The sequence below is a fragment of the Drosophila subobscura genome, chromosome U (genome assembly GCF_008121235.1).
Source record: "Drosophila subobscura isolate 14011-0131.10 chromosome U, UCBerk_Dsub_1.0, whole genome shotgun sequence".
NCBI lineage: Eukaryota > Metazoa > Arthropoda > Insecta > Diptera > Drosophilidae > Drosophila > Drosophila subobscura.
Window position 1 is genome coordinate 25862579 of NC_048534.1, and position 26661 is coordinate 25889239.

General features: G+C 38.2%; 1 long non-coding RNA gene across 1 annotated transcript in view; it reads right to left on the reverse strand.

Moving 5' to 3' along the window:
• Positions 1-26321, reverse strand: part of LOC117902672 — a 40727-nt gene extending 14406 nt beyond the window's left edge. The window contains exon 1 of the long non-coding RNA XR_004649417.1: positions 25267-26321. This is a non-coding gene — a long non-coding RNA (uncharacterized LOC117902672). The remainder of the gene's footprint in view (positions 1-25266) is intronic.
• Between the last annotated feature and the right edge of the window lie 340 nt (positions 26322-26661).

Consider the following 26661-nt stretch of genomic DNA (forward strand, 5'->3'; position numbering starts at 1 on the left):
CGCGTCACAACTTTTATACCCGGCACTCAGTACTACATCTGCACCTTAGCGGTTATTTGTCAAATTTTACATTTTTGCTTCATCTGTCATATACATCAACAACACTACTCACGCCAACACGCTCCTTTGGTTCGACACCCTCCCCTAGAGCAACACACTGCAGAGTCAGGGCAGAGACGCGGCAGAGGCAGAGACGTGTCAGAGGCAGAAGCAAGAGTGTGAATGTGACAAAAGCAACAAAATCTGCGGGACAGGGTGGGTTAAGCCACTGCAAATAAATTTCTTCATTGTGGCTATATTAATGATCCAATCGGATCCCAATTTGGTGATCTGATAGATATGGTCATTCCTTACGGAATGGCTCTCCCAAATCTACAATTTTGAAGATAAAAGAAAACTAAAAACGCCATGTACATTGTACATTCATATGTATCTGAAAAGACAGCTTGGATGGCTTAGATGATCCGAGACCAGTCTCTGGGGAGTGGCAATGTAGTTGGCGTGAGTAGTGTTGTTGATGTAGATGACAGATTAAGCAAAAATGTAAAATTTGACTAATAACCGCTAAGGTGCAGATGTAGTACTGAGTGCCGGGTATAAAAGTTGTGACGCGTAAGAAGCGTCTCACACGTCCCTTCTCGTTTCCACCTCACTTATTGTTAAACAATTTACAGGCTTAGCCGCACAGAAAAAGTTGTACAAAAATATTTTCATTCGCATTGCAGCGGCAGCAGCGGCTATTCGTTCCAATTTATTAATTAACTATAAATTGAACTGAATTCCCAATGCCGAGAGCGCAGCGCCTTTTCCTTTCGATTCAATTACAAAACAAAAATATTTTACAAGCGAAATAATTTTTACATAAAAAACAATATTCTTTATTCATTTTTGAATTTTTTTCGTCGCTCCGGCAATTAGTTAACAATGTTGGGGGAAAAACCCGTGAACTCTGGGGGCCAAATAAAGCTTTTAATTGTTGCCAGAGGATTAAGGTTTTGCATTGTGCGTATACTTAATGTGCTGTCAACCAGTCAGTTCGTTTTCATTGAATATTTACGCATTATGTGATTTTTCGTTTGCCGTTTGAAGGGTTTATAGCGGCAATTGCGAGGGATTTTTTGAGGTTTAAAAATAAAAAGCTAAGTGCAGCTAAAATCGCAAAGAAATTTTAAAATTTGTCAGTGTAAATGTTTATAAAATTAAGAATTTAGCTTCAACCAACAGCATACATATTTCTCATTATTTCTAACGTGTATATGCAACGCTTATATCGGCTTGTTAAGGATTGAATTGGAAACTTGCAGGTGTGTACAAAATTAGCTAAATGTTCAAAAATGAACCCAAATTTTTCAGGAAAAAAAATCTATCCAAATTCTTACATTTGGTTTAATAAATGGAACAAATATTCTCCGTTAATCCCGCACCCAAAAAAGTTTGTATCTTTGCCTACTTCTAGCAGCAACCCAAACCCAAGTCCCTTCATTCGTTAAATACCTATAATAACTATAAATACTCATGTTAAAATTGTTTAAAAGCACACAATTGCATTTTTATAAGTACGTTTTTTTTTAACTCTTTTTATTCCCTTTTTGTGTGTGTTGGATATAATTTTTTGTGATAAGCAATTAATTGAAATATGATTGGCAATTAAACGCATACTTGATGGCCGCCTCACAGTGGCATATTTTCGCATTTAAATGCATAATTAAGGCAGCAATAAAACACAGAAAAAAAAAGGGAAGGCAGCTACCAAGCCCAGAAAAAAAGGTGGAAAGAGGCAAGCCCCGGCTCAGCTGTACTTTAATGAAAGTGTGGGGGTTTAATGAAAATCTGTGTCGCGTAGATCAATAAAACGGCGAAAAGAAAATTGTCACGTGCCAGTTGGGGCCGGAACGAAGTCTAGTCTCAAAAACTAATTGAAAGGCAGACGACACAGGCAAAAAAAGTACACAAATTTCCATGCAAACAGAAGCAGACGCAGGAACATGGCAAAGACAGTGGGCCTACGCAAAAAGCGCTAAAAGATAAAAAAAGAGCATTAGAAAGAAAGGGGAAAAAGGGAAGCAAACTAGAGCACAGCAGCTCTCTGGTACGACGACGTCCTTGCGCCATCGTTATTATCCTGTTATCTCTCTAATAATGCCTCAGAGAGTTTGTAATTAAATTTTCAAACACTGTGCGAGTGCTTGACGTAGAGGAGACGCGCGCGACTAGCCGGAGATGCAAAAGATACAAGTGATAGAAGATGAGAGATGAGGAGAGAAGAACGAGCAGGAAAGCCGGAGTAGGAACTTCTGTGCTGGAAGGAACTATAGAGAGAGCACAGAGGACAGGACACACATAAAGAACGTTATGCGCACGAGTGCCACTAGTTAGTTAGATAATAACGCTCAGCGGAAGAGCTGCACAAAGCGGAAACGGAAGTGAAGTTAAGCACAATGCTAAACAGATACAGATACTCCAGGGGAGGAAAGTCTTGGGGGCAGCGCTTGATTGACTCGACAACTGCATGAAAAGGAATTAAAATTGGAAATGAAATGATTTAATTTTTTTTCGTTGGGTTTTTTAATTGCATTTTGTTAGCGCAGAATTTAATAGTTTAAAAGCGGGAACTAAGCAAGAAAGAATTTGCAGAAATTCCCTTACTCCAGGAACCTTTTTCGAGCACTTTTTAAGCATTTTTTTCAACTATAAACACTTCAAATATAAAACGTATTGACTGTCTGCATTTTGATTGCTTTCTTTTGTTATTATGTCTGGGGAAGTGGCTGAAAATCATTTTGTTTTTTTTTCGCTCTCTTTTTGTTCTTCAGCTCGAGATGCAAATTAGTTGCGTTGAAAGCTTAGCCACCAGAATGAGCTAATAGTGGGCTTCCTGCCATATGCCTTTCTTTTCTTCCCTCATGCTTCCCTTGGTTCCATTTCGTTTTCTCTGCTTCTCTCTTGTGCAACCGCAGACAGGCAACGCAACAGTCAAGTCACGTCAAAGGCAGTCAGTCTCCCGTTGTCTCTCTCAGACTCTCCATTCCTTCCTGCTCCTCTTTTTTGGCTCGTCTGTGTATTCCATTTCACTTTGAATTCGTGCGATGTTCCACGCTCTATTTAAATGGTCACGTAATTGTATAATTTTGGGTGGAATGTAAGCCAAATCCTTGCGGTTCCGTTCGCTGTTTTGTACAAAAGAATTTAGCAGAAGAGTTCCAGGGGGGCGTAAAAAATACATTAATATCAATGGAGAAAACATCAACGAGAAGGGACGTGCGAGACGCTTCTTACGCGTCACAACTTTTATACCCGGTAGTACAGTTGTACTTAGTAGGTTTTTTTTTTCTTTCAAATTTTACATTTTACATTTTTCCTACACACAGACACTGCAAGTTCATTTCTTCGTTCTGGCTATAATAATAATATAAATAATAATATATATATATTAAAAATAAGAGGATGTTGAATACGGAATATAAATAGTGGTCATAACTCGTAATAGATTAGAGGATATATGTACATGGATAGCCAGTGATAAGGGTAGAGGATTCTTAGGCAAAATGGATTGAAAATAAAATAGAGAAAATTAATGAAAGGCCTGTGTATTTTCTTGTTGAATTCTTCGGACCTAGAAGTAATTTTTGCCACTTCCCAGAGACTGGTCTCGGATCATCTAAGCCACCTGCTGTCTTTTCAGATGCATATGTATGTATGTACATATAGTTAAATGAAACATAAACAATTATTTAAATGCTAGTTGAAGGGTTTTCCACCCCACAAGAATTAAACGAATTTCCAAAACCACGACCAGTCACCTTCCATCACGCACTCATCTCTCATTTCAGTCATTGAATGCAAAAACCAGTCACACATGTCACACATTTAATTAAATGCTATAAATCAAATGCCTGACAACTTTATGCAAATAATTCTCAAATTTCCACACCCCGCCCCAGGTCAAAACCCATATAATTAAAGATAAAATGCAATTTAATAAACCGAGAAACATAAATTTTTGGGTGGATAATAAGCAGCTGGAAGAGATAAAGAGAGTGACATTGCGGCACGTTTTTTCAATTAATTATTATTATAATAATTAATGCACTTTGCTTTGCTTTAGGGAGGGGGGGGAGGGGGGGCACTTCTCGAGGTCACTGTCAAAAAGACGCGTGAAAACCCCCGCCGAAAGAAAACGCGCTCTCGTTTATTTCATCTAGGCAACCGCTGTGGCATGTCATTTGTGCGCGTTTTTCGCTTTCTGTTGATTTGTTTGCTTTTGTTGCTGTTTTTCCGTTTCCGGTTTGCGGCCAGAAAAATTGCCAATTGAAAATTTGCGGTCAAATATTTGTGCATCATTTTCATTTAGCAATTAACAATTTATGCTTCGTTTTTTCTTATTTGGCATTTTTGCTTTAAAGCTGGGCTCGGCACGGCCCTATCCCTGGGGTGCGGAAAAATGCGCTGCTGCTGCACGGCTGCTGCGCTGCCCTCACGTACAAGCGTACTACAGTGATTCGTACCAATACCAATATAGTGAAATGTTCCGTTTTGCGTGCGTCTTCACACACAAACGCAAAAACGTCTCGTTAATTGAATGGGTGCCGAGCCCTGCTTTAAAGCCATTCACGCATTAAATGAACCGTTTTTGGCGCAGTGAAGAGAAACCCTAAAAAACAAAATAAAAGTGCAACTTATTACAATATTTATAGCAATTTATATACATTTTTTATTTTGACCAATTTAGAAATAAATAATTATTTATTAGATAGGTAGATAGATAAATAAAATTGGTGTCAGAGCAAAGGCTATCTACAATTTTGAAGATAAGAAAAATAAAATATTATTTCGTAGGGAATGACCATCAGATCACCGAATTAGGATTATGTTGTAGCCATTATTGCCATTATTGTAGCCAGAATGAAAAAATTGATTTGTAGTGGCTTCCACCCACTCCTTCCAGCAGCTTTACGTATGGTTGTTTTTTGTTGATCATTCTTTCTCGCTCGCACACCCTGCCTCATGCAGTTTTCGTCACTGGGGGAGGGTGGTGAGCTAAAGTGGCGTGTTAGCGGGATAAGTGATGTACTACTTAGATGACAGATGTAGAAGAAATTTAAGATGTAAAATGTACAATTCGCGAAAAACCACTAAGGTACAGATCTGCTGACTGAGTAACGGGTATAAAACTTGTGACGCTTGGGAAGCGTCTCACAAACGTTCCTACTCGTTTTCTTTCAATCCGACGACATAAAATTAGCCTGTTTTTAAAGCTTCGGTAAAATCACCAACTAAAAGCCATATTTTCTGCAATTTTAAACAATTGAAATAAGAAAATACTGCTAACATTTATGCAAAAAACTTTCTATTAAATTGTTTTTGCCAAATCATTTTCACATTTGAAATATGCACAAAAAGAGAATAAAAACACAATCAAAAGGAAAAAAATTCCCTCCAGTCTGCCCCACCATCCACCTAGCAGTTTTGGCCCTCAGCTGGTGCCTGATACCATGCAGCCTTCAGGCTGCTTGCGCTGCCCAGAAGAAATAAAAACACTTATCAAATATGCATTGCGCATATTAAAAATCAATTAAATATTTACACAAACACACAAAATGGCGGCAGAGAGGCACTTAAAAATGACTGCGCGCCAGTAGCAGCAACGGCAGCGACTGAAGCAGCGGCAACATAGCAACAAGAAGGGAATTTTCCAGAAGCGTTTTCCGAAGCGTCTCATACCCTTGCTGATTAAAAGTTTTAATGGAACATATAGCTGTTGATACAGAATTCTGAACATGCTGAATATTATGTACCAATATTCTTTGTATTCTATTTAACTTCAGGAGGAATTAAGTATGCACCTGAAAAGGGTTATTCATAACAGCTACAAAAAACTACTCCAAACTACTACTGCAAAGAGTATTTGAAACTATGCGCTAACACTTTAGCAAACACCCCAACATTGAGAGAGTGAAAATGGAGACAGCTAAAATGAATGAGAGAGCGCATACAGGAATGTTATGTGAATGAGGAGGAAACGGCAGATATATGTACATACATATGTACAAAAGCAAAATTATATTAAACATTTATTATGGCAGTAAATGAAAAGAAAAGCAATTCATTATAATTTCTCAAAAAAATATGGTATCGAAGGGTTGTGTTGTTAGGCACTAATTTTATGAATTTTCTAGTACGGCAAAACATCAGCAGAAGTGGAAAAAACATTGCTCAAGCAGTAGAAAATTTAGTATCAAAGCAGCAGAATAGCAGTAGCAGCAGAATTGGAGCAAAGCAGGGGAAACATCAGTAAAACCACACGAGCAGCAGGCCAAGCAGTCAAAGAGCGCTCGCAGTCGAAGAGCCCAAGCAGCAGCGCAAGCAGCAATAATTGCAATGTCAAGACAGCAGCAGCATCAGCAGCGCAGCGAAGAACCAGCAGCGTAGCGACAGCCAAATAACGGAAATGGAAATTGCAATGCCAGAACAGACGCGCAAACACCTCAAAGCAACGCGAGTGTGAGAACAGTAAGAGAGACTGGCTGGGTAAGGAAGGAAGGAAGCAAGAATGAGGTGGAGGAGCGGTATTAAAAGCGGCGAAAGGCAAGGAAGATGTTGTGGGGAGAATCTAAAAAGAGAAGTAAGGCAGTCACACAGCTGCTGCTGTTGTTGAAGTTTTGCATTTCCGGTAGGCAAACACACACAAGGGACAGTGTGAGCAAGAGAGCAAGCTAGACGAGAGTAAGAATGAGTAGGTGGCAAGCACTCGAAGTGTAAGAGACACAAGCTGAGAATAAAACAATGTGTATTTGTTGTTGGCCATTGATAAAGCTTAACAGTAAAAGAAAAGCAAAGTTGCGCAGAGGCAGGATTTCTGGAAGGCGTTAGGTAGGAGGGGGTGTCGTAGAGAAAACGCCTGCCACTGGGACACAAAACTCCTTTGCATTTAACACGTTGACACACACAAACATACACATAGCGATACATGTATAATGAAAAGAAACTACAGTGGCAATCAGCCATAAGCCACCAAGTGGCTTTATTAAATGGATAAAGTGGCATAAAACTAAATGAAAAAATTGTACATACACAATTATAAACGGATAACACAAAGGAGTAAAAAACCACACAAATAACACTACTGGACACGAAATTTTCGCTTTGATCCAGACCAACTTTTTATGAAGATATATGGGGCTTAGAAATGGTTTGATAATCATTTTTTTTGTTTTCTATCGCAGAACTTTTTTTTAAATAATGTTAAGGGGTTTTTTTTTTATAAAAAAAACCATATTTCTTAAAAAACGAGAAGGGACGTGTGAGAAGCTTCTTACGCGTCACAACTGAGAGATCTCTGAGATCCAGGCGCTCAACAAGATGGACGGACAGACCGACGGACGGACGGACAGACATACATGGCTCTATCGACTCGTCTATTGATGCTGATCAAAAATATATATACTTTATGGGGTCGGAAACGTTTCCTTCTGTGCGTTACATACAACCGTTATTCCCCACAAATACAATATACCCTATTTACACTTCGAGTACCGGATATAAAAACTTTAAAGTCTATCAGAAAAAGTCAGTTTGGTTCGAAGCGGAAACAAAATTTGGATTTTGTCGAGTAGTATTATTTAATTATTTATTATTTAAAAAATGTATTTTAAAGTCAAACAGTGATAAATACACATGTACATACATATGTATGTACATACATATACATATATATTGTGGATAAAGAAATACAAAAATACTTTTAAAAATACATTTAAATAAGTCAAAGTTTCAGTATCGATAAACCAAGATTTCCAATTGCGAGTCCCAGAAGACTAAGTATATTTGATGAATTCAATTGTATATTGTAGAATAAAATATATAGCTGCAGAGATTGACAGTTATTTGAAGAAGGTTTACACAATATTTATAAACATTTACTCATCATAAAGCCTTTTAAATTCACTTGTCTTCGTCATTAGAACAGCCCTGAACCTGTTAGCCAGTCTAAACCCACAAATAACTTAATTATTTCCAAGCTGCTTCCTCCAGTAGATATAATCTTTCCAGAACTTGTAATTTTTCAATAAAAATAACCAAATAAAATATCACAGATTCATCACGCACATATTTCATTAAAATGAATATTAAATTTTTGCTTCGTTCTGTATAATTTAATACATTTTAATGAATTGCTCGTTTCAACAATACTAAAATTATATTTTAATCTACAGTGGGAAACACAGAATATTGAAATATGAGCATTAAATGTAATGCTTAACAATTAATTAAAACTTAGAAATTTGATGAAGTGCCTCTCACAATTGAATATGACAAACATATATTTGGAAACCACATTTGTTGAGGATTGACAATTCACGAGTAGTATTTAATTTAATTCAAGTGAGGTCTTGGCACAAATTCAATTAAAATAAATTTTGAGCAGAAAATCAAATTTCCATAAAGAAGCCTATTAACCATGTTAAAGCTTAATCTTACAAAATTTTCTTGTATAACACAAACAGCCACACAATCATCAATCACACCTCAAAACACACGACTTAATTTACACAAGATTATGCTAAAATAATATTCTTCTTACTTTTTGGTTTCCGTATTCTGTTTAAAACAATTTCAATTATGAAATGAAACCCAATTTCGGCACAGTAGAATATTTAATTGAAGGCAAAAATCAACAATGAACACTGAGGCCAGTCGGTAAAGCCTTTGAATACGACTGTTATTATGGGGCTGTTGCCTGTCATTACTTGAACACAAACACAAATCACAGAGAACGGCAGAGGACACTTCTGGTGATGGGGCTACCCCTATTTTCCTTTCTTTCTTGCTTTTTTTATTGTATTCACTTTCGACTTATTGAATTTTCTTTGGCGGGACTATTTTTTGCACTTAAAAGCGTGGCTGGAGAACAAATAATAATTAAGGAAACAATAAAGTGAGCCACGAGCCAGCTCGTTGGCGATGGATGATTGTTTCGTGAATGTTTCGAAAGGTATTGCCTACTTGTGTGGGCAAAAACCTCTTCAACCAAAAACACGCACACACACACGCCCAAGAGGTGCTGTGAGATAACGGTACGGTACTGTGGTACCGAACGAGGAATAACGATGAAAACGACGACGACAATACCGACGATATGACGATGACGCGGATGGGCAGCACATCCGCACCGCTTGAAAGCACGAATTATACTAAAAGCCAGCCTGCTTCGTTTCGAGTCGGAAAAATGTTGAAATTGAATTTCACACACCCACACACAGGACAGCGGAACTCTCTTTGGTCACGGCAGGACATGGCTCTCCGTTTACAGGAGGCAAAAGTGTAACGTACTAAAAGTGCAAGGGATTTTCTATCTCTCCGCTGCTCTCACGTTCTTTGGGAAATTTTCTCTCGTTGTTTTGCTTCGGCTTTGAGCTGCGATTGAGGTCTTCCACATGTTGCCATCATAGCAACCTGTTAGAAGGAAGGCCTATTACTCCACCTTACAGATTGTAGCATTCCCAAGGAATGGCGAGTGACTGAATGAAAACTTGGTGCTCAATTCTTTATGTTCTTTGTTTATTTAATTCGGATTAGCTTTTGAGATTTACAATCAATAAATCTTTTTTTTTATAATATTTATACATATGTACATACAATATATGTACATACATATATTGAGTCCTGATATCAAAGGAAATCTGCTGTAATCTTATAGACACAAAAAAGTATCTCTCTTCTCAAACTAAAGATCGCAAAAATTGTTGCTTACTCTTAGTATTTTCCTTCAAAATGTTCTTCTTTCTGATATTTAAATTTCAAAACAAATTTGCGGGATGTTTTCAAACATATTTAAGAGAACTTAAGAATCGAATAAAGAGCGCGCCTGCGTCTGGCCCGTTATCGGTCAAGGGGAAATTCTGTAGCCATGAACCGGTTGGGGAAACATTGTTCTGATGTGCTAAAAAAACCCAAAACAAAAACATTTCGTATGAACAAATACAATGTAAGCAAAATTGATATCGAAATAAATTAAGTAAATGAATAAATTTTTAGTTTTTAAAAATGTGTATGCAGCTTATTTGATATTTTAAACATATACAAAATTATGAAATGAAAATTTCCTTCCTTTTAGCAGGGAAAAAGAATCTGGTGTATTTCTCGAAATCAAACTAAAGGCTAGGCTTGAATAGTGGTAAGACTTTAAATTTGTAGTTACTCTAAGCCAAATAACACACCCTTAGGATTATATTAAATCCGATATTCAATTTCCTTCAAATGAAGCTAGATTTCAATCCATACCGTTAGCTTTTAATACAGCATCCTTTAAGTTATATCCACCACAAATAGCCACCAACTAACCAACTGATGAACGTAAAACTGATACATCCACAGCAACAATCACAATAACAACAACGAGGGCAACTTGCAACAAAACAAGAACCACAGAAGTCGACAACGAAACGTGTGGCTAGCCAAAGAACAATTGCCGGCAACGTTAACCACAAAAATACGACGGAAAAAAAATTTGTAAAAAGATAAGATGCTGTAAAATGACTAATAAATACCCTTACAAATGTACAGAAATAATTTGTAATTTTACACACACCCTTAGGATTATATTAAATCCGATATTCAATTTCCTTCAAATGAAGCTAGATTTCAATCCATACCGTTAGCTTTTAATACAGCATCCTTTAAGTTATATCCACCACAAATAGCCACCAACTAACCAACTGATGAACGTAAAACTGATACATCCACAGCAACAATCACAATAACAACAACGAGGGCAACTTGCAACAAAACAAGAACCACAGAAGTCGACAACGAAACGTGTGGCTAGCCAAAGAACAATTGCCGGCAACGTTAACCACAAAAATACGACGGAAAAAAAATTTGTAAAAAGATAAGATGCTGTAAAATGACTAATAAATACCCTTACAAATGTACAGAAATAATTTGTAATTTTTTATTAAACATTTCTATATATTTAAGATATTTCAGTTACTAAGACTGTTCGCTGCTATAAACGGCTGTTAAACTCAAAAGACAAAATCGAACGTACAGAAATAAATTAACTTAATCATTAAGAACAAGAAAAGTTAGACTCTGAACAAAATAAAAGTAATAAATATATGTAAAAACAAAAAGAGGAGGGACCTGGAGACGCTTCTTACTCGTCAAAACTTGTAGGGTGTCTGAGAACTAGCCGACAAAAGACAGACAGACAGACAGATATAGACTCGGCTATTGATGCTGACCAAGAATATTTATACTTTATGGGGTCGGAAACGTTTCCTTCTGTGCGTTACACACATCCACTTTGTGTATAAATACAATATGCCCTATTTCCTCTTCGAGTACCGGGTATAAAAAAATTCAATTAATCAAAAAAAAAGAATTTGTCTAAGTCAATTTTTCAGCGCTTAACAATCGAAAAGCTACATCTCTTTTCTGTATATCTTCGCTTTATTTTTTAAATGCATATAAATATGTATGTATATATGTACAATGTACATATGTACATACGTGCTGTTAGGGTACACCGAAAACGGTCACGTCGAAACCAAAGTGTAAGAGGAAATGAGAACAGAAACATGAGAGGGTAACCTCTGAATGCGGGAGCGTGGTCCTCTCCTAGACGACAATAAATACGCAACTAAAGTGTGCAAAAGCAGGGGGAGCAGAGGTAATCATGTGGGGGCCCTCTGTCCGTCCCATATCATCTGAGCATCATGATGTAAAAACTTTTGCGACCGACCGGCCCAGCTTTAACCTCAACCAACCTCTAACCCAAAGCTTCAACCAAGACCCCCAAACGCTGCCCAGTCTACATGCATTTTAACTAAATTTTTGTTTTGTAAACTTTAGCTTGTTTGTATATTCCATCCACCAACCCAACCCATAGATGGAACGTATGAAGGATTACACTGAAAAAGATACAGAGACAGCTGTTCCTTTGAGGAAATATTTCATCCGGTAGACATCAAGTTTATCAGATAATATTTTTGTTAGTGTGTAACGAGTGGAAGACCTGTTCACAAGCATCATAACTACCCAGCCCGTTTCTGCGGTGACTGAATTCGCGCCAAAAGTTGCGAAAATTTTGTTGTTTTTATTTTTAGCAAAAAAATTCCTGATGCGATTATGAGGCTCTTGTTAGGGTGAGAGCCGAAAGGAAGTAAGGATGGGAGGATGGGAGGCAGGAGGAAGGCAGGTATGGATGGACGGAGGTAGACAGCGACAGAGCAGATCTGATGAGAAATAGCGTGGAAATTCCCTATGTGGTTTCTGCGGTCTGTTTTCATATAAAAGCTGATTTTGTGGCACGGTGGGGAGATATTTCATCTTAATTAAGATTAATTTCAAGAGTTAATCCAAATTTCGTGCAAAATTGAAGGGTTGGGGGAGGGGGGGGGGGATATTTTCTTTATTGATAACAAAGAGAAACAAGCAAAGGTTAACGAATGCACGGATACATTGTATGTAATTCCAGATACGGGAGATTAGTGCTACAAATACTCTTTAGACGCAAAGGCCTATGGCAAATGGAGCTAAAGGTAATATTAAAGGAAACACAAATGATGCAAAAATACCCCTCCAAATAAAAGGTCGATGCAAATAAAATTAAAATTTGAACTTAACAGACTGAAAAATTCCTCAAAAATATCAGATATCCTACCTACATGTCCTACCATTTTTTTACACTCAAGATTAAAGTCATGTAAGTCATATTTGAGCCAGTTTCAAAACAAATCCTGAAAGTTCTTACCACTCTCCACTGGTACTCCAAGAACTTCATGTATAGTCAGCTGATTTAATTTCTAACTTAAATCTAGTTCATTAAAGCTATTCAAATTGCATTTAGCAAAGCTGTACGAGTAGTAAATCATCCCATTTTTAATTTGTTGTTAAAAAATCCGCAAACCGCAAATGTCTCTGACTTACCTGTAAAGAAAAAAGAAATTGAAAATGAATTAAATGAAATTCAGACACTCGTAAAATTCGCCCCAAGCAATAAAATTGTACACACACATACATCCCAACCCCCCCCCCCTGCCATTCCATGTGAGTCGCCAATAAACCTCTAGAACAAAACTGTAAAGGGCACACACAGAGAAAGGGAGAGAGAGCGACCGCAGCGAAATGCACTCAAAAGTCTACGTACAGTGGGGAGCAATGATGAGTACATGTTCACATTAACTGACTTTCGTCGCCCATAACTTCTAAACGTATAATGCAAACGTAGTCAATTTTTTTGTAGATATCAATCACTTTATCCTTAACAAATAGGCAACACCAGAAAAATACAAATGTGAAGCTTTTAAATAGCGAAAAATAAAAAACTAAAAAAAGTCGCATGTACTCATTTATGCACTTTTCGTTGTTTTCACTTTTTTAATATTTCAAAATTTTCTAATCAACAATATGCCTGCAGATTTGATGTTAAATATTTTTTTGGTTATATTCTAGTAATACTAACATCAAATTAAGACATTTCTCATAATAATCGAAGCATATTTCATGAATTTATTAAATAGTGCCTATGTTGTACCTGAGGCTGAAGAAACAAAATCTAGAAAATGTAAATATTATTGTGTAGCTCACTAAAAATGGCTATAAGACAGCTAATACTGCTGAAAAACATGGCATTAGTCAATCGGTGGTGATCAGAGTGGAAGAGACGCGAAATTTTGACCTGAAACAGCAGAGCCAAGGTTGGTCTAAGGCGCTAGCAGGCCCAAAAGCCACACTTATAATGTGGCAAATTGGGAACAAGGACTTTCTAAGTCCAAAGGATGCTCTTTTCATATAATACTATCAATTTTGGTCTAGTTAGCCAAGTATGGCCATCGTACCACCACCTGAAACATTTTTGCACCATTTTACATCTACCGGCATGTTTCACGTGGTAGGTAAATAATGGTAAAGCAAACCCGAAAATTTCAAACTAGCATACAAATTTGACCACGGATGATTGAGAACGTGTTATCAGGTCTGATGAGTCCAAATAATCATATGGGTGGCAGTAGTGTTAGCGTAAGTCCGAAAAAAGGCTTTAAGGACATCATATCAAGCAAACCATGATACATGCCGGTAGATGTAAAATGGTGTAAGGATGTTTCAGGTGTTGGTACGATGGCCATACTTGGCTATCTAGACCAAAATTGATAGTTTTATGCGAAAAGAACCTCTTTGGGCCTTAGAAAGTCCTTGTTACTAATTTGCGACATTATTAGTGTGGCTTTTGGGTCTGCTAGCGCCTTAGGGCGACCTTGGCTTTGCTGTTTCGGGACAAAGTTTCGCGTCTTTTCCACTCTGATCACCACCGATTGACTAATGCCATGTTTTTCAGCAGTATTAGCTGTCGTATAGCCATTTTCAGTAAGCTACACAATAATATTTAAATGTTCTAGACATTGTCTCTTCTGTCTCAGGTACAACATAGGCACTATTTAATAAATTCATGAAATATGCTTCGATTATTATGAGAAATGTCTTAATTTGATGTTAGTATTACTAGAATATAACCAAAAAAATATTTAACATCAAATCTGCAGGCATATTGTTGATTAGAAAATTTTGAAATATTAAATAAGTGAAAACAACGAAAAGTGCATAAATGAGTACATGCGACTTTTTTTAGTTTTTTATTTTTCGCTATTTAAAAGCTTCACATTTGTATTTTTCTGGTGTTGCCTATTTGTTAAGGATAAAGTGATTGATATCTACAAAAAAATTGGTTACGTTTGCATTATGCGTTTAGAAGTTATGGGCGACGAAAGTCAGTTAATGTGAACATGTACTCATCATTGCTCCCCACTGTAGGTGACATCCCGCTACCTGCCACCTACCCCCAACACAACGACGGACGAGCGGACCCCAACCAACCGACCGACCACGCAATGCAATAACGCCGACAGATTACAAAGTGCACATGCGGTAAGCCCCGAAGCAGTAGTAGTACCCGGGCCCCCGCCCCACCCCGAAAGGCACAAAAGCTGCGTATGGGCAAAATCCCTGCAAGAAACAAGAACAAAACACTTGAAAACCTTGCGGTAAAAGCCTCAGTTCGTTCGTTCGCTCTCTCTCGTTTCTGTCCCTCTGCTTGTCTGGCTACCTACTATTGCTGCTGCAGTCTTCTCCTCACTTCTCTTGTCTTTTTCTTCTTTTTAGTGTGGCCTTTTGCCGAACTCCATTAAGTTGACGCGAAGAACTTTAGTTTTGTGGTCGCAGGGATTCGCTTCTTAGTTTAAAGGGTACTAAAGGAAAGTTAGGGTATATTGGATGCGTGTATACTTGACTCGTTTACATAGTTGCTTGGAAAAGATAATTTGCCATTGATTTACGGCTTAACGTTGGTTCGTAAAAAATATAGAACTGGGATATTAATATAAAATTAATCTTTTTAATTATTCACCAACGAAAAAGTCTATCATGTAAACTCAAGCAAATTAAGGTATCAAAAAGTTGCAACATCGATACAATTCCCCCAATTCTACGCATTATTGATGCAGATGTTGCTGTTGTTCTTCCTCTTTTGCTCCTTTGTCATTTTGCTTCTGTTGTTGCTGTTGTTTTGTAGTGTGTTCAAAATGTGTCGTTGTCTGTATGATGTGTCTTCTCTTTCAGCTTCTCAATGAAGTGGTTAGGTGGGGGTAGAGCCAGAGCATTCTCATATGCATCGATGCATATGCACAACATCGAGACTTTTCCCACATGGCCCTAGACATGAGACAACAACTTGAATGGACAGTAGAACGAACTTTTGTCAAAAAGTGACCCATGGCAAGAACAGTCTTCACCCCCGCCACACCTTGATTATGTTGATTTAATGATGAAAAGTTGTCGCCCAAAATACATGAGAAATGACAGACGTGAGGCGCCCATGGGTAAACAATCGTAGCACAAATGTTAATCAATTTAATGGGATGCCGTTCTCTTTATTTGGTTATTCATTTTGGCGCCCCTGGGTAAACGATTGTGGGAGAAATGTTAATCAATTGAATGGGTCGCTCTTCTCTTTATTTGGTGATTCAGTTTGGGTACTTTAAAAGTGCAAGAATAACCCAAAAGACCCTAGAGTCTAACAGCCATATTCGGGAACTTGTTTTCCTCTTGAGGGTGACCCCGATTTTATTGAAAATGTTCACCTATAGAAGCCCTCTCTTTTCTTATCAATCATCACTGACTTTTAATTACTTGAAGGCAAAACACTCCAGTCCACCCCACACTCCTTTCAACGCTTATTCAATTCGATAAAAAGTATTTGCAGTGTCTCAATTTCGGTGGCCTTCTTTAATCATGAGATTCCAGAAGGCCAACAGATCCAGCCTGCTGGCAAGAAAAACTAACTCCGTTAGCACTGATGTCTGGGTGACCATTTACAATGCCACAAAAAGGAAGTGAATTGCATGAGACCTTTTCCTACGTCCCATACCAATGAGCTCTGGCTGATGCGGCTGCTTCAAGAAAAATGACTACACAGAAAAGGGCCTTTTAAAAAATATATACGCACACACATACCGGGGATAGGAGATGCTCTAAAAGCGAATGAAACAACATGGTGGCAGAGAAGGGCAGTGCACAGTACGAGAGCTTGAGGAATAAGGCAACCCCACACACACAGCAAACAGATAACAAAACCAAAAGGAACGGGCAGTGCAATGATGACAGACTTTATACGCCAGCATGCAGCCCAAGTAAAGCACGTGGGGAAGCTCCGCCATAAGGATACCACAGGATACCCTGTGGCTCGCTGGTAGCTACAAGTCTATTCTCTAGTCTATTCCAGCGGCTGGTGGAAAAACAAAAAGTTCAGTGAGAGTGCAAAAGAAAATAAATAAAAACGAGAACGGACATGTGAGACGCTTCTTACGCGTCACAACTTTTATACCCGGTACTCTTTTCTTCATTCTGGCTATAATAATGATCCAATCAGATCCTGGTCATCTGATAGATATGGAGATTCCCTACGGAATGGCGTTTTTAGTTTTCTTTTATCTTCCAAATTCTGGCTGTGGGAGATTTTCGCCCATTTGCGGGTGCGGTGCTCATTTTTAAATACACTGGTTTCAGTGTGAGCATACAGCTCTGGAGCATACAGCACTGGATGCAAAATTTGGTGGCTCTAGCTCCTATAGCCTCTGAGAACTAACCGACAAACAAGACGGACAGACAGACATGGCTCTATCGACTCGGAAGCTGATCAGAGAATATAGGCAAGGGACCGAGAAGGCCAAAAACAAAATATGCACAATGTGCGGTAGGCGTGGAAATATACCTGTAGTGTCCATACATTATCAAAAATACACACAAGTAATAATACATATATTAATAATAAATAAAAATTTTGAAGAAAAGAAATGGAGCAGAAATCTTACATGAATTATTATTTATGCATTGTTGTTCGCTAGATTGAAAAATGTATACCAACAATATAATTTTTTTGCTCTTACATATTTCATAAAGGGTATCAGAAACGGCAGCAGCAACAACAACATGTACAATTATGCGCCAGTATGAAGGACAACTTTATGGGGTTGACCCCCAACGATAAAGATGAAGAAGCGATAGCAGACGCAAAAGAAGGAGAATCCGAATCAGAACCAGGAACATCCAAAGTGCATTCATTCACAAGCAAAGGGGAAAATCAGGGTGGGAATGGGATGTGGGGATGAGACGATATTTCGAGGCTGGAGCACGCAAATATGCCAAAGCCAAAGGGAATGACAACAAAACAGGAAGTACGCATTTCCTGCACACGACGGGCGCAAAAAAAATGGGAGAATATAAAAACATTCCAAGGAAAAGCTGGGTGCTCCTCGGGAATGGCTGGGTCCTGGAGAGGTGGCCTCTCTCTCTACTGGCGAGACGTACAAATGTCGCGAAGACAACTTTTTGAAATCAAAAACTGTTTTTCTTTAGCTCCTACCTCTTGCCGTGTTTTCGCTTCGTTTTTACAATGAAATTAATTGAAACTCAAGGAAGCTGGGCGAGAGTAGTGGAAGATGGACTTGATCTTGACACTGTCGTCTCTGGGCCTGCAGTGTCCCTGAACTTGCACAAAAACCATTTCCTTTACCTCTCCTGACTTTACAATATTATTCGTCCATTCAGCATTGCTGAGAGGAGCGCGCAGTCCGCACCGAATGAGTTTCGTGTCACAAGTTGACCCAGCCGAGATTAAGTGGGCGTTTAATTTGCCGACAATTTTCATTGGGGGGGAATTCCTCCCCCTCTATAGCACTCTCCCTCTCCCAGCGGCGTCTATGAAAATACTGCTTTAATGTAATTCACGTTCCTGGCATTTCCGTATTCTCCGTTTGCTTTTTTGCTTCATTTTTTTTTGGACGTCTTATTATTTATTTTTTTATACCCGGTACTCGAAGAGTAAATAGGGTATATTGTATTTGTGCGAATAACGGTTGTATGTAACGCACAGAAGGAAACGTTTGCGACCTCATAAAGTATATATATTCTTGATCAGCATCAATAGCCGAGTCTGTCCGTCTGTCCGTCCGTCTTGTTGAGCGCCTGGATCTCAGAGACCATAAAAGCTAGAGCCACCAAATTTTGCATCCAGACTTCTGTATGCTCACACTGTTACAAGTGTATTTCAAAAATGAGCCACGCCCCCTTCCGCCCCCGCAAAAGGGCGAAAACCTCCCAAATCTACAATTTTGAAGATAAAAGAAAACTAAATCACCAAATCACCAAATTGGGATTGGATTGGATCATTATTATAGCCACAATGAAGAAATTTATTTGCAGTGGCTAAACCCACCCTGTCCCGCAGCTTTTGTTGCTTTTTTCACATTCTCTCATTCACACTCTGCTTCGCGCGGCCTCTGCCTCTGCCGCGAGTCGGCTGTGTGTGGGTTTAAGGAGGGGGGGCGAGCTAATGGAGCGTGTTGGTGTTGATGAAGAAAAAATGTAAAATTTGACAAACAACCGCTAAGTTGCAGATGTAGTACTGAGTGCCGGGTATAAGAGTTGTGACGCGTAAGAAGCGTCTCACACGTCCCTTCTCGTTTTTTTTTGCCTTTTTCCATGGCAGTGGAAGTAGCTCTAGGTACTTGCCCCGTAACTTTTCCACTTGCTGCCTGGCTGATCCCTCTCTCTGTTTCAGAGTGTGTGTGCTATTTTAGCTTAATCAACAAAGTATATAAAAACGTCCTGACCAATGGCCCCTCAAGCCGGAGGTTATTCCCTGTCCACTCAATAAGTTATAAATAAATATTATATAAATTAAAGATTACCTTATAGGCATAAGAACGAGCTTACGAATGGCGTAATGAAATGGCGTAAGAAAAACTCATTTGGTTATGTTTGAATATTTATACGGGAAGGGGATTATGCGGAAGACGGGGATCTACCAAACTGTAGAGGGAATAAGAACTTATTATCAACTATGCAAGAGTGAAACTATTCAACACACACACCCAAGAGAGAGTCTAGATCTTTTAATGAGAGATTTTAAATGATGATCAAATGAAAGCTAACTCCAGCAATACCTCTCGGGAACGACATAATAGAGAACATATAAGACTTTTAGCTACATCACGCAAAAACGACCTGGATATTAGGAGAATTATTAGTACTGAAGCTGCCTTTTGAAACTTACTTTTAAATAATATCTCCAATCAATGAGCATCTTTTTTCAAGCTTTAAATCATCGCATTGTGGAGATTAAAATATTATATTTACATTTATTTATTTATCTAATCATTTAGTTAGCTCACATTAACAAAGAATTTTGTATAATCTGGCAATTCTTAAAATTTTCCAATTAATCCTTTATCCAAATCTCAAGTCAAAAATTCTGATTTATGCAAACACAATCTTTGGCGACGCGCAAATATCGTTTCCAATAAAGTTAAAACGATCTACGCTGCTCTTAAAAAAAGTACCCATCATTGCATTAATATCTTCTATACATATTCGCTGCACTCCCTCCAACACTCATTAGCAGCTTGAGAATTTTCCATAATACTCGCATGAAAATGTACTGCGCGGAAAAATGCAGACTAAATCAAGCGAGCACTCACTTTGATGTGCAACAACAATATGGATGGGGGAGACGGGTAGCCAAAGGAATGAAAACTAGGAATTAAAAAGGGACTAAGAGAGGGGCACGGCACACCCACCTCCAATGCATTGAATAAGTTGGCAGCAATCCTACGTATGTATGTATGTAACTATAGAAAATGGAGGGTAACGAAACACGCCCATACGCCACGTCACAAACATGTGAATGTCTGTACGTACATTTAATTTACTTTCTCTAATAATTTCTGTAGAAAATTCCAATTGCACATGTGGGACTTTATATTGGCAAGCAGCAAGCAGCACTGGAAACCAATTAAAATGCTGCCCTGGCTCTGATTATGTCTTGCTCTCTCTCTCTCTCTCTCTCTCTCTCTCTCTCAGGAGGTATGTGTCTGTTATGCTTGCTCCGCGTGTTGGTGTGAATAGATTGGTATGTGTCAACTAAGTGCAGTTAATTAGTGCGAAAATCACTTCAGTTGGCTGGGGATATACTTTTTCGTTCGCCTTCTCTACCTTCCTTCGCTCACTTCATTCTATCAGATTTCTTTTTAGCTCTTTGTATACCCTTGAAGCCAGTGTTTACGTTTTTGCTTCAAGTTTGCAATGGACTCGAGGCACAGAACGGCTTGGAATTATTAAATTCGTTTCCTTAATTCGCACAAAGAAATAATAGTGACACCGAATAGAGACAAATCACTTAATTCTCGATATTTACACATACATACATATGTATGTACATACATTTAAAAATTCGAATAGAATAGAAGTTCTCCCAGGGTGACAATATTATAAATATAGATTTAAAACGGGAAGGGACGTGTGAGACGCTTCTTACGCGTCACAGTACTACATCTGTACCTTAGCGGTAATTTGTCAAATTTAAAATTTGTTCTTCATGTGTCATCTACACCTACAACACTTCTCACGCCAACACGCTCCGTTAGCTCGCCACCCTTCCCTAGACCCACACACTGCAGACTCACGGCAGAGGCAGAGGCATCGGCCGCAGAGTGTGAATGAGAGAATGTGCAAAAAACAAATATAAGCTGCGGGACGGGGTGGGTTTAGCCACTGGAAATAAATTTCTTCATTTTTGAAATACACTGGTTTCAGTGTGAGCATACAGCAGTCTGGATGCAAAATTTGGTGGTTCTAGCTTTTATAGTCTCTGAGAACTAGCCGACAAGCAAGACGGACAGACAGACATGGCTTTATCGACTCGGCTATTGATGCTGATCAAGAATATATGTATATACTTTATAGGGTCGGAAACGTTTCCTTCTGTGCGTTACATACAGCCGTTATTCGCAAAAATACAATATACCCTATTTACTCTTCGAGTACCGAGTATAATAATTAAAATAAATAAATAAAATAATAAATGAAATGTTTTCTTTAAAAATATTTCAGATTTACAATAAATATATTTCACCTTGAAATTAAATATTTTCCTATTTAAATGCTATATTATTTCTATATATTTTATTTATTAGATTTATTTTAAAGATCGGATTTGGATTCAAAATTTGTCGAAGTACAACTTTTCTTACTGCATTTATAGCGAAATCAACATGAATTATATTTTATTTTTTTATATTTCCATTTAAACTATGAATATTTAATTTAAATATGGGCATGAGGTAAAATATATTTCTCAGCTATTACAAATTTCCAAAAATTTCAAAATCCATATTCGTTAAAGAGTATCTAAATGGTCAGTCCCTAAAACTACTATTTCCGTCTCAATTTTTACAGATTTGTGTTGTTAGCACCTCCCCTCATCTCACACACAAACACACTGACATACACACTACCAACCACAGAACGGATTTTTCCTTGGCGAATTTTCACGTTAATTGCTCTGCGCTGTGCTTCAGCGGCTGCAATCAGTCGGAAAGCAGCTTGAAACGAAGCAAAGCCACGAAGGGATTTACTCAATTTTGCTGTCGTTTCATTCAACAATTTATTTCTGTTGTCTGCTCGTAGCCTCACCCTATTTTTTGTCTGCTTTTACCCTCACACTTTTGTTTGGCTCGTTTTCTAGATTTATTTTAGTTTTATTTTGACATCATAACATTTAGTTGGATTAGTTCTGCCATTTCCACACATGCTCTGCTCTCTCTTTATCATGAGATCTATCAACATTTCTGTGACTTCAACGGACAAGACAGTCTTTTATGAGTTCTCGGCAAATTGCATGAATAAGTGTCTAATTGGATGTCGTACCGAAATTTATGGAACTAAAATTGAAATTGAGGCCAAAGGAAATTTCCATAATCCGTCACCTTATTTAATTAAACTAATTTCGTAGCAAATTAGTTATTAAATTGAAATACAGTCAAACGAGTAAATGCAAACTTATTTGGTGTCCTAAGATATTAATCCTGCACACAAAGAACTAAAACTGGTTTTATTGGTTTATTGTACGTTTATGGGCTAGGCTTTAGAGGCTTGTAGAGGATTTGAAGTACTGGAGGAAGCTTAAGCAAGTCATAATCAAAATCTACATACAAAAAGTTTAAAACTTCGTAATTAGAAACTGCTTAAAATATGCCTCGAGGCTTATGCCGGCGGGCATACACGAGGGTCCGTGTGCGCGGGCAAGGTTAACATTTGATGAGAGCGAGCACAGACAGGTGGCTGGGCCTGAGAGTGTACCAGAAGGTGCACGCGGAGAGGCGTATAAGACTTTGCGGTGCATTACAGCTGCTGAGACGGAGGAGAGAAGCAATTGAAGAGAGGAGCGAAGCTATTGAAATGAAATGACAAGGATTCCCGTTCGTGGACATGCGATCGGGGGACAAAAGACAGCTTTTCGTTACGATCCAAATGAGTTTTGGGTCAAGCTTAGGTAAAATTACAACAGCATGACCATAAAAATACGAACCAGAAGCCAGATCACACACATACATGTATAAGAGAGCATAGGTATGCATGCGTTTGTTGGAAACGTTTCACTATGGTCGGTGGGACCGCTTTTGTTGGCTAAGACCTAATTTATAAAAGTTAAAACATAAAGGCTGCTTTGGCGTTCTGTATTAAAACGAGTAGGGGACGAGAAGGGACGTTTGAAACGCTTCTTACGCGTCACAATTTTACACCCGGTACTCAGTACTACACCTGTACCTTAGCGGTTATTTTTTAAATTTTACATATTTTCTTCATCTGTCATCTACATCTACATTACTTCTCACGCCAACACGCTCTTTAAGCTCGATACACTGCAGAGGCCCCGCAGAGGCACCACAGAGGCAGAGGCCGCACACTACAGAAGCAGAGTGTGAATGAGAGAATGCAAAAAACAAAAAAAAAGCTGCGGGACGATGTGGGTTCAGCCACTGAAAATTAATTTCTTCATTCTGGCTATAATAATGATCCAATCGGATCCCAATTCGGTGATCTGATAGATATGTTCATTCCCTACGGAATGACGTTTTTAGTTTTCTGTTATCTTCAAAATTGTGGCTGTGGAGGATTTTCGCTCTTTTGTGGGGGCGGGGCTCATTTTTGTAATACACTTGTAACAGTGTGAGCATACAGAAGTCTGGATGCAAAACTGGTTGCCCTATCTCTTATGGTCTCTGTGTACTAGGCGCTCATCAGGACGGACAGACAGACATGGCTTAACCGACTCGGCAATTGACGCTGATCAAGAATATATATACTATATGGGGTCGGAAACGTTTCCTTCTGTGCGTTACAAACATATGTACCTTATTCCCCACAAATGCGATATACCCTATTTACTCTTCGAGTACCGGGTATAAAGAGTGCCACATTTGACCACAACTCTTACAATTTGCATTTATAAATCATAACCTCAAATGAGAAATTTCAATGTTTTTTCGCCGTTTGGAACTCTATGAAGCAGAAAATTGTAAATTAGGGTGCCATTTTGCATTGCATTTAAGCCACAGTACTAGTCACTAGCTATTTTGGAGGGCTAGAGTTTGATATCGTGTATAATATTGTTTTATAAGGCTAACTCCTAAAGAAATTGCTTATAAAAAAACCCACTTATCTTGTCTAACATATTCCCATCTTTTCTTTAACATCCTGAGAAAAAATTAAAAACCGATTTTCCATTAAAACAAGGAGCTGCCACGCCCATTTTTTTCAAAACACCTTCTTCTTGCTATTCTTAACTAATGACTAAATAAAAAAAATTCATTTTTTCCAACAAAAGTGGTTATTGGGACCATAGTGCGTTGGGTTAGAATGAAGGAGGAGTGCAGTTGTGAAAAAGGCGAGCCTTGTACAAGAACGGGGGGAAAAGGAAAAGTGCATAAAAAGCAGAACAAATCAACGGATGAGACTTGGCCTGGCCAAGGAGGCCACAGTGCGCCACAGAAGACTGCCAAAAAGACTGCACTACGAAGTAGCACAAAAAAAAAACACCGTATTAAATTCTATGAGGGACACACGATGGAGCCAAAAGAACAACAACATCATGTCAGTTCAGGGCAAGGGGCAGAGGCAGGCAAACGAAACCAATTGAAGAAATGTTGCTGACACCAAAAACGAAACTGCAAGAAGACGATGACGATGAGGACGAGGACGATGACGAGAGCATCGAGGAAGAGGCTGGGAATAAGGCTAAGCACGAGGATTGTGAGAGGACAAACACCAAGGACCATGGACAACAACGAAATTAGTTAGCACTTGAGAGAGAAAGCAGCTTTGGCTCAGGTCCAGGATTACAACACCTGCGGGTAAAGGGCCCCGGATCCAGACACCGAACGTAGCAGCAGCATTTCTTGCTCTTCCTCCACTGCTGTTGCTGTTTGTTCTTGTTGCACCGCCCCTTATTGACACGACGTAGATAAGGTCCAATAGGTAAGTCGTGTTTTGGAAGAGCGATGAAAACATGGCAGGGGGAAAACGATGTGTAAGGAGGGAGTGCATTCAGCGAGTTTTTTCATCAATTGAAGCGATCAATAGCCCCATATAGAATAGTTTAATAATACAAAGTTTTGGAAGCTTAATTTATGGCTAATCGATAATACCATATGAAATTGTTTAATAATACAAAGTTTTGGAAGTTTAATTTATGGCTAATACAACTTTTTAAAGACTTTTTCTAAGGGCAGCAAATAGCTTTCAGCGGACCGAACTCAATTCAGACATTTCAATAACTGTTGAGAGAACTTACGAGAGCTTACGATAATTTGTTATGTCCCCCTCCCAAACCATCAACAAACTACAAATATCTATTCTGATCTAGCAACTCACCTATTTTACTTTCTGCTGACATTTGGATGCTTCTTTCGAATGAATTTCAATACTTGTATTCTTGTCTATTGTCTATTGTACTTTATTTTCACGTATGAATATTTTTATTTTTATTTTAAGTTGCACTTTTCTTTTTATAATAAAATAGAAAATGACTCGGTACTGCCGAAAACTTAACACAATAGAAATTTAGCCAATTAGAACGGAATAAAAAAAATTTTGATTAAAATATAGGAATTTATACGCTACACAATCTGATCTGGGACTGAACTACAAATATTTGTAAGGCGCCCAAGAAGGCAATCACAAGGACTGCTGCGATGGGCAACATTTGTTAAATTTTTAAATTTTTGTTTTCGATTTGGAGCGAAAGATGTCACGGGAAAGCGTGGACAGAAAAAAATGTACATACATACATATATCCAAAAAATAAAAAGAAGACTGACTTGTTCCATTTTAGTCCACAGGGTGAAAGCATTTTCAAAGTAAAGAAATCAGGTGCCAAGCAAAAAAATGTTATCGTCTCCATTTTCCAGTATACAAAATAAAAACTTTATACCCAAGTGAGAACTTTGAAACTTAACATAAATGACATGCGACAGGAACAGGGAAAGAAGGCTAATTCCATTTGATTCATACGTTCATTGTATCTCTATATCTCAATTTTCCCTTTTCACAGCCGCCTACAGTTTGGATTAAAAATAGTTGATACAAAAAAAAAATTTAAGCTCTTGCCAAAAAAGTCATTTGCTAAAATGTAGTGGGGAAAAGGAACGAGAAAACGAAACAACAGAGGGATGAGATAAGGTAAATCAACAAGAAACTCAATGATTCTAAAAATGTTCTGGCCAAATTCCAATTGAAGGCAAAACAAAACTCACGTTTCTAATCAATTAAAATTAAAAATAAATCGAAAAAAGTCAGGGCTGATGCAGTTTGAAATGTGTCGAATGGTAGAGACCTTGTTTTTCTGGTAAACTATCAACAGGAAGATATTTTTGGTACAGTATCTACAGAGTAGAGGATTTAGTGTCCCTTTTAGTCAAAAATAATTTAAACCATTAGTAAGTATAGTATGGTATAGTATATGGTATAGTAATTAATACAATTTAAAAAGGTTCAATTTACTAAACTATCATTTTGAGCACCTTTCTTCTGCATGCATCCAAAATATTCTCTCTATGGCAAAGGGTATTCAAAATCAAGAGAACGAACTATTTTCGGCCATAAATAAATAACAACAAGAGAATGCAGCCAAAGCAATCAACAGGGGTACGCTGTGCGAGGTATGGTAGCTGTGCGGTAGCTGTTACAGAGGGAAAGAGAGAAGAGTTCGTACAACTCCTTCCGTCGGCTGCAATTTTAATTACGACTGAAATAAGAGCACGAGGAAAG